Genomic DNA, 10,000 nt, shown 5'->3' with positions numbered 1-10,000 from the left:
TAACTCTAGTAAAATTTTAGATGATGATCCGGGTAATATAACTATGAATACAATGAAAACAGTTGTTATCTCGTCTTATAAGCTTTCCGAAGAAGAACTTCACCCCTTGATATTTTGAAATTTGGTCTTGCCTTAGCTATAAAACCTCCACATATAAGCAAGAGTCACATATTCACGATATTTGGGCTCCTCCATGATGATCTCAAGAGTAATCTGTCAGGTCGTTCGAATAAGACCAAGGCCAGTGAAGTCCAGAAAGAGATACAGCTTATGTCAACTCTTTTAAGCCTTCAATGAATGACTTAAAGAAACAAAAGGTACTGAAAATACAATACAAGAGCATCATTATCATGAAACCAAATAAAGGGGAAAGACTTGACAAGATGGTTTACAATAATACTATGTCTGATTTGTTTGAATGATGACACTAAACTTCAAAAATTGGAATACGCAGGGAAGGTAAGTTACAGCGGTTTGTACGTTAACTTAAGAAAACCGGTCTCTTCGAACATCGATAGTGCATGAAATTTACCCTTCTGATTCTGAACCAGCTACCTCCTTTCAGCACTTTTGTCCAGAAAAGCAAGTACGCAAGCTCAATTTAAACCCAAGTATCTGTTTGTCCTTTACTTAAACCCCACATCTCTTCAGAGTTTTGTGCAATAGGTACGTTCTCTCTTCTCCAAGAAATTGAACAGCTGGATTTCAGTGACAAGTTTCTAGTCTCCTGTGATGTCAGAAGCCTCAGTTACAAATCATGACCGGTCCACTTACAAAGACCTACAAATCATTTCAGTTTTACTCCATTTTGGTATACAAATTAGGATTAATAAAAACTCGGCTCATCGAGAGGGCTTACAAATTTGTACTAGTCAGTTGAAACGTAATATGTTTCCTAGTTGGTCCATTGACACTATCAATGAAGTCAGTTAAAGTTATCTTTAGTTAGAAATGTTACAGCAAAAGAAGCGTCCAAGTATGATGTATCTAACTGCCATTTTTACAAACTCCCTTACATTGGTTTCTATTTATCTTTATACTGGAAAGAAAATTCTTGTATCAGCAAGTGTTGTAAGCATTTAAATGTTAGAGTAGTTTTCTCTAGCTCCATTCCAACTGTGCAACATTTTTTAGTCCCTAGGATTTACTCCTGGTTTTCTCAAATCATGTGTTGTCAGTAGAAATCTTTGCTTTTGCGGGCTGTGGTGCTCGCTACGTTCGTTAACCAACGGGCATTTTTACACAACTATAAATGAGCTAGGGGTTTCAATAGAAGCCGGTTACCGGCGGTATACCGCCGCCCGCTTTGCCTCACACCGCCGGCTAGTTTGCCTTGATTTTCTCTAAAAATGCTATCATAAACTTGTCAAACTGCCGCCTTCAATGGGCTATCATGGACGGCTATTTCAGAAGTTATTGAAACCCCTGATTATGAGCACCTTATTCCCATATTTTCAAAGATCTAAGTTTTTCTAAATATAAACATTTCTTTTTTTCTCACTTTTTCTAAGAATTGTCAGGATAATTGTGATGACTCTTGTTTCAATGTTATTCATGATGCTGCGTCTTTTTATAAACTTAAAATCAAGCGGGAAAGCTTTCATATCGAGCAGTTGAAACCCGAATTTAACAAACAAGTTGATCATGTCAGTCCAGCATTACACTTTTAAGACTTTTAAACCGGTCACTGTAAAGCGCAGACTGCAGACTGCAGACCGGGGGTAAAATGCAGACTGAGGTTATAATTTAACTGTTGAAAAAGCCCAAACCCATTAGAAATGCTAACAGTTAAGCCTAAATATTGTTTTGGGCCTAATTAGGCCTAAGGCTAACATTTCTAAGGGGTTTGGGCTTTTTCAACAGTTACGTTATAACCTCAGTCTGCATTTTACCCCTGGTCTGCAGTCTGCAGTCTGCAGTCTTAAACTCAGTTTTATTTATCGTTATGTCCGTTGTGTTTTCTCTAATATTCACGGTTGGTTAGTTTGAATTTATCTGCTTGTAACGAACATTTAATCTATAACTGAGAATCATCGAGTATTGAAAGTTCTATCTTCGGATCATCTCATAAGACTGATGATGATATTTGAAACATCGAAACATGTTCCTTCCATTGAGAAGTGTGGTTGTACTTTTGAAAAATAATTGTAACCGTTGTGCTATGAAGACCATTCTTTGTAAGCTTTTTACAGCATGAAGCAGCTGGCAAAATGAACGCCGGCAAAGTCAAAGGTCCAGTGTGCAGAGCTGTTGTTCGCAGCACGATAAGGTTGGGACTTTCATAAAATGATGATGCATATGATCCAATGTCCAATGTCCTATTTCCATGACTTGCCGCTACATCCATCACTAGCTGCACGTGTGATCTCATTCTGTTAACAAAACAAAAACACAGTCAACTCACGCCATCTGACCGTGGAAAATACGATCATACGATTGATCAGGGGATCAAGGATCATTCGATCAGTAACCATAGTAAATTCGTCTGCTTGGTTGCTGCTCTTCCTACCGAGATCAAAGCCTTCCCTGGACATTGTTCGAAGTTCCAAACAAATAAATATGCTCATGTTCATCTTCTTTTCGATCACTGCTTTGCAAACATTAATAAAACGAAAAATTATGATCTGCATGACCAAGTTGAGGTAATGAATATTTTATTTTCCTCTTTGTTTGAGCGGTGTACTAAAGAGAACCAATCACAAGTCTTTTGAATAACATATCCGGATTTAAATGCGCTCAGTTGAAGAAAGAATCGGCCGGTGATAAACACTTCAGTTCCCGAGAACGTTTTGCGATGTATTTCTCAACGTCGTCCACATTCTTCATCTGCTTTTTGATCACTCAGCACATTATTGGGGTTTCGTGTGGTAAGTAAGCGTTTGCAATGTTCTAATGATGATTTTTTTTAAGCCCTCAAATGTCAGCTTCACGGTTAACAAATACGCAAATATTGCCCACGTTGTTCAGTAAACGGCTTTCGTGCGATGAAACGGTTTTCGTTTACCTGAAGCGGAAATCCGTGATGGTTTCTTCTTCGACACGTTTAGAACTTTTAGTTTTGCCTTGGTTTCAAAGTTTTAAAATTTTAATGTTCAGTAGTGCGTGATCTAACTTTAACGACACGCAAAAATTTTTGAACAAAAACACTTGCACTCAGTAACCACGGATCCATTAGGTCTTTCAAAGGATCTCTGATTTATTAAACCAGTTCTTTTGATTTTAATCCTTATCGATAAAATGCCCACATGCCAAGTCGCGATTATGCCAATCACAAGCCTTTGAGGAAATAAACACAAACGTTTTTTCACAAATAAAAAGAAGCTCTGACACGTCTGATGCTACAATAGAGTCCGGCAATCAAACTTGAAAAGTGATAAGTACTAATATTGATCATTTTTATCTTAACTCAGTGAGGGCACTAGTGTGGTTATAGGGTTTAGGGAGCATGCCGCTTGGCATAAAAGAGCATGGAAATTGCCTTATCCTATTTTGGCTCTATCTTTTGGAGCGTTTCTCGGGATATACAAGTAACCGGCCAGAAATGAAAGGAATCATGCAAACAGGTTCTTCGATGCTGAATCTCTCTCCCTTGGTCGGAAGTCCGCTTTGTTTCATTATATAAGCCTCTAACTGCAGTCTACGCCAGTTGTTAATGTTATAGTTGAGACAACGCTGCAAAAGGTTGGCATAGTATCAAAGAAGGTGTTAGTTGTGTCAGTGAATACGATCAAGGAGTAACCTCCAGAAACCACCACGGCGTCGATTTATTATTATTCCGGGACGTTCAATGTGCCAATGTCAGCCAACTCCCAAGATATCTGTTTACAAATATTTTTCTTTGTCATTCCATTGTGCTAACCGCTGGAAGAAAAAAAAACCTCTGATTAATCAAGCAACGGGGCTTAAATTAGGCCAAAATTTGCCACCTCTTTTTTTTAAGTGAAAGGCAAAACAAATTTAAGTAAAGTTCGTTTTGTCTGTATATGGGGCATGGTTTTAATTCATTTTGGCTACATTTTTAGTACAGATCTGATTGCGGAAGCTCTTTAACACACTAACAAAATTCGTGGCTTTTTGCTTCAATATCTAGCGTCTTCAACAATCCATGACTTGCCTCACACGACGTAATTTGATATTGCACTATCATTAATGTTTGTTTTGTTTTGTTTTGTTTAACGAGACATCTGGTTTGTCTCTTCTACTGGGCAAACCTGCCCAGAGGGAAGGAGCACGAACAGGACTCGAGGTTCTATGCGAGGTGCTCCACCCTACCCTATCCAGACCAGAAAGACCGGACCACAACACCGGGAACTACATGCCTCCTCTTTACGACAAGTGTGCGGGTTCTTTTACGTCCCACAGTTAATGGTAGTATGATCACGTTGACGATATAAAATTTTCGATGTAGATACAAACATTTCATATCCAGGGTTCAAAAAATTCTATCAAAATAAACAGCAGTGTTTTATCAAGTTTAAGCTGAAGATGCGACGTGCTTGATTAACGCCATTGAAGCATGCCAAAGCATGCAGTGGGTCAGCCAATGAAGCAGTGATAGGCTTAGCCAGCGGGCCCTCCGAGGGACTGGGGTTGGGGATCTCGCAGGCTATGATAGGCTGGATCCGGCGGCATTGACGGTGTCGATGTGGAAGCTCCGTAGCTACTTGATTTACGTCAAATGATGGGCTTGTATGATATTGTACTTCATTGTTGGAATTTTCTAAGTATGAATGAGAAGTAAACGGAAGAACTTAATTTTATTTGGAAACGATTCAACATTCCATATCACTGTTTTATACACAAGTACTCTTCGAAGAGGTCTTAATGGGGTCAACCGTGAGCCGTGAAACGTCCAAAAAAGTTAACCGTTAGGTGTGAAAATGATCAAAAAAATAACCGTTAGCCATGAAAACAAACTAAAAGCATTTTGGGTTTTTTTTTTAATTTTGAAAAGTGGAATAGGGAGTATTTCGAACTATTAAGAGACTCTCTACCCTCTAACATTCCGTCCCGCTCGGCTTGCGCTGTTGTCTGACGAGACAAACAAGTCTCAAATAACCGTCAGCTGGAGACCTTGACAAAAATGGAAGTCGCTTTGTGATGACCGATGACTTATTCTATTCGATATTTGTACTTTGACCCTACTACCTAACACACAGAAACCCAATAGCAAAAAAACAGAAAGTGTATTTTTCAACGAGGGAAGTCAGTCTTTGTCATGTAAGTTAACCGTGCATGCCCGAAAAAAAATAACCGTTAGCCGTAAAAATGCCAATTTTTCAACGGTTAACCGTGAAAGCTATCCACTCTAAAAGATTCGTAACCAGGAAAAAGTGGGAACTTACTAAAAACTTACCAAAAAATCTTTTTTTTTTTATTTGAATTTCAAAACAATGTTAAGCAAACAATAAGTGACCCAAGTTCTAAGCCTTGATTTAAAAAAGACACCTGTATATTTTAACCGGAATTTTCCTATTTAATTGTCCGCCATTACTAACTTTAAAATCTTGAGAAAGCTGGATTGAAGAAAAAATGACGTCAAAGACTCAATGGCCTCAATGCATGTGTACGCGGCTGAATTAATATGCTGAATATGCAGCACGGGAGTTTCAGACTTTTAAACTCGTGTTTTGCATATATAATAAGTTGCGTTTACACGCTGAAATTTTAAGCTAGTGAGTAAATGACGTCATTTTTCCCTAGATCCAACTCTCTGTGGTCCAGTCGGTCAGTTTGGAACGGGAGTAATGACGGACCGTGAAGTCAAAAACTTACACTCAAAGTAAACAATTTGCGCGTAAAAATCAAAGCTCAAAATTTTGTCAGTCAAGTGTTAAGCAATCACATTTTCAAAATCTGAACAAATAAGAAAGTGATTTTTTGATCATAGTAGCTCTTTAAAAGGGTCACCTGGCAGTTTCAATCTCGACCCCAGAGCTCTTCTCTTGACTGAGGGAGAGAAGAGCTCTGGGGAACACTGAAACTAACTGTCTTCTCATTGGTTTTCGTGATGAACAATCAAAAGCGTCTCCGATTGGTGCATTCATGTTAGCACGAGGAGTGAGCAGGCGCTGTAATGTTCAAATAGGCAATTTTTGGCTACAAGAACCCTACGGCGCATGTTCTCCTAGATAGAGTTTCCCAAAGCCTTGTGTCAATCCAAGGCTCTGGTGGCGAGAATGCTGGCAGTTTCGGATGTGCAAATGGTTCTGTTGGAACTTCTTAGAAGGTAACGTTCCGCAGCAATTTCTGAAACGAAGATATCGTCCCCTAAAATTCTCGGACAATTCAATTTTCAGCTAAGATATCCGAACAGATCAAATTCTTCTAGGTGGTAAAAACATTTCGTTAGACAGTCTTTATACATTACAAGGCGCCTTGAAATTTCCTCTCAAACATGTCAAAGGTTTTTGGCATAATTTGCTCGTTGGGTGCCCTTGATTTGAGTACAAGTGGATTTTAATTAATACAGTTTTGTTTCGTAGATCAACATGAAGTTGACCCACTCGTCAGTTAAGCTTCAGTGTATACTGATGAGTGGGTCAACTTAACGTTGATCTACGAAACAGAACTGTATTACAGTGCGACGCGCCTTACCGTGGTCACATGACAAAGTGTGTTACAAATTATCCGCTAATCAGGGAGTGCAAATTTGATTGACAGTCACGCCTCCTTACAAAGTTCGCACGGTTGTAAGACCGAACACCGAAGACCCAACACCGTTGCATGGGTTGTTGACTTGACGTATTTACAAGCAGTTGTCAAATGTGAAAGTTCGCTGGGTGGCCACGGTAAGGCGCGTTGCACTGTGATTAAAATCCATTTGTACTCATATTGAGTAGCCTGACTACAATTATTCATAAAATAATTAGGATAGTACGCGCACTCTCATTGGACAATAGCTGTGTTTAGATGAGAGTATGGAAATACGGCTGTGACATCACACGAATGCTCATTGGTTTGTATTGTCAGACGCGCGTTTTGATTGATATTGATATTTTGATATTCTTGGGGGAATTGGGAGAATTCAAACCCGAGGGTTTGCATAACTGTCTCGAATTCTCCCAATTCGCCCTCGTGTGTAGATGAGGCTATGGAAACACGGAAAACCTCCTTTATTGCTTAAACATCCCTCCCCCTGGGATACATTAGTATCCGACAGTGATTTCAGTTGAAACTTTGAACTCACAAAACGCAGATCAAAAATAATTTCTCACGGTCATTAATTTCGTTCAATGACTTCACATCAACTTTTCGCATTCATTTTTTGCCACATCGTTGGAGAAACACTATGGAGTCCTCGTCAACCACGAATTATACTTTTGCTTCTGTTATTAATTCTTTTAACGTTCCACACTTTACAATGAATTGCTTTTTACACTCGTGGTAGTGAAAAAGACCTAGGAAAAGAATAAACATATTCGCAACGTCACATACCGCACGCTCACTCGGGTAGAAGATATGAATAATACAAACGACAAGTACTTCAACATCAAATCATCAAAAGATAAGCGTAGAAAAAATCGTAGTTTTCTTGTGTAAAGCATTTTGGCTCCGTTAGCAAAAGATTTATAAGAGAAATGTCCAAGTAACTCACGAGGCCCTCCCAAGGGGTCTTTGCATGTTCCCTTGTTCCCTTTAAATTTTTGCTTGTGTTCCCTTGTTCCCCAAATTAGCAATTCACCTGTTTGGTAACTCGTGACGACGATGATATGCTGCGAACCGGCAACAGTTTTCAGGAAACCGACTTATACCCTGAGCCCATGACTGGGATAGTACAACTTCATTTTCATTACATTTTTACAGAGTTATTTTTAGACTGATTTTCCCGCGGAACCAGACCTTTCCAGCTAATCACAAGTCGGCACGAGAAATGATTACCTATGCGTGGTAATCATGGTTAGAGTGCTCGACTCCGGATCGAGTGGTCCGGGTTCGGGTCCTGGCCGGGGACACTGTGTTGTGCTCTTGGGCAAGACACTTTACTCTCACGGTGCCTCTCTCCACCCTGGTGTATAAATGGGTACCGGCGAAATGTTGGGGGTAACCCTGCGATGGACTAGCATCCCATCCAGGGGGGAGTATAAATACTCCTAGTCGCTTCATGCTACGGAAACCGGAGATAAGCGCCGGCCTGATGGGCCTTCTGGCTCGTAAGCAGTGACTTTTATTTACGCAAACCCGAGACGCGGTCGAGGATTTGGATAACTGTCGAGAATTCTCCCTACTTCCCCGAGTGTTTAGATGAAGCTATGGAAACACGGAAAAAAAGTACTCTATTGTGTTTATAAAATATTTCTCAAAGATAATTCGACAAATGAAGGAAAAAAATGAAGGAAAATTCTTGATTGAAACAGATTTTCTTGATACACGCTCATATTTCCTACCAGCCAATCAAAACGCGCGTCTGACAGCATACAACCAATCAAAATTCGTGATGTCACAGCCGTGTTTCCATACTCTCATCTAAACACAGCTATCGACCAATGAGAGTGCTCGTAATTTCCTAATAATTTTATAAATAGATTTAGTACTGGAGTTGTAGGTTCTTGGTTAGGGGCTCCTGCTTATACTGACAGACTACTCGACCAATCATCCTACAACCCCACGACTCACAAGGCTACGACTATACAGACTCTTACAAGGCGAGAACAACTAGTTTGTGGTTCGCCCGGCAGCCAAGGTGTGACGAGACCTACCACCTAGAAATCGTTAGACAACGACTTCAGGAAGAACGACTAGGACGCGGAATTCATCAGACGAAACACTCACAACAACAGCGAACCCAACCCCAGCCTTCCTTTTTTGCATGATTATCTTTCAATTGTTTTTAGTTCTCTAATTTTCATTCTTTTGCATCTCACAGAATCTCGTTATTTAAAAAAGGTTTACTCTCTAATCTCTCTTTCCAGCTGGACACCTCGGTACGGTTGATTATGTTGCCATCGGAACGTCCCTGGGAATAGCAGTATTCTTATTGATATTCATTGCGTTCTTTCTGTGGCGCGCGCAAAAGAATCCCCAAGGAACATTTGGAGGAAGGGCAGAAATGGGAACGGTGCGTTTTTTATCATTTCTTTCATCGGTTTCCGTCCATACCATGAATGGAATCACGTAACCATGAGTGGAGGCAGTGTTGCCCAGTTGTTAGGGCACTTGCCCTGCGATCCGAGTATCCCGAGTTCAAGACCCGTCCTGACTACTCCTTATATTTGATCCTGGTGCATGAAGTCCCTGGTTCAACTTCTCGGCTGTACTTGTAAAAATATAGCCAAGTGGTTTACCTCCGTCCGGTTGGGATTTAAAAGTTCCTTTACTGGTTTGTTATAGACCTTATTCATAAATGGAGGTCAATTTATGATTCTTTTGTCCAAGTGCAAATTAGCCTACCAAGCCTCGATACCATACAGTGAATTGAAAGGAATTCTTGCTCTAAAATGAGGTTTGGTAGGCTAATTTGCACTTCAATGTGGACAAAAGAATTATAAATGTGACCGCCATTTATGAATAAGGTCTATTGATTTAGTTTCCATGGCTTGGAAAAGCCCCTGTGGAAAGTGGTCAGTTAAGTAGCTATGGATGTGTTAGTTAACCTATTAAATAAGAGAAAATGTTTGCAAAAGAAAACAAAAGCTCAATTCCTACAGGGCTTGTTTGGGACGAAGATATGATCGTCGTGAGATCGCTTGTATGTGTTTTACACAATGAAGAGTTTTTTTTAGTATTGGCTGTAACGGTAACATGATGGTTTAATTATCCCATTAGTTTCGTATTCCCATTGGATTAGATACCCAGATTTGAATCTGAATATAAATGTATAGTTATAATCTCAGAGACAAAAAACACCAACTTTGCGCTGAGAGTTATCATACAAATTTTAAGTATGGTCATGTTTCGTGCGCGAGACAGCGTTTATTTGTGTTATGACTAAGAGTTTCTGGCGATTAGAGGTTTTAGAGTGGTGTAGACGAAGTCAACTAGATAACAAACTCAGTGCTCC

Source organism: Montipora foliosa, chromosome 1 (genome assembly GCF_036669935.1).
Source record: "Montipora foliosa isolate CH-2021 chromosome 1, ASM3666993v2, whole genome shotgun sequence".
NCBI classification, from domain to species: domain Eukaryota; kingdom Metazoa; phylum Cnidaria; class Anthozoa; order Scleractinia; family Acroporidae; genus Montipora; species Montipora foliosa.
This window is presented reverse-complemented; position numbering follows the sequence as displayed.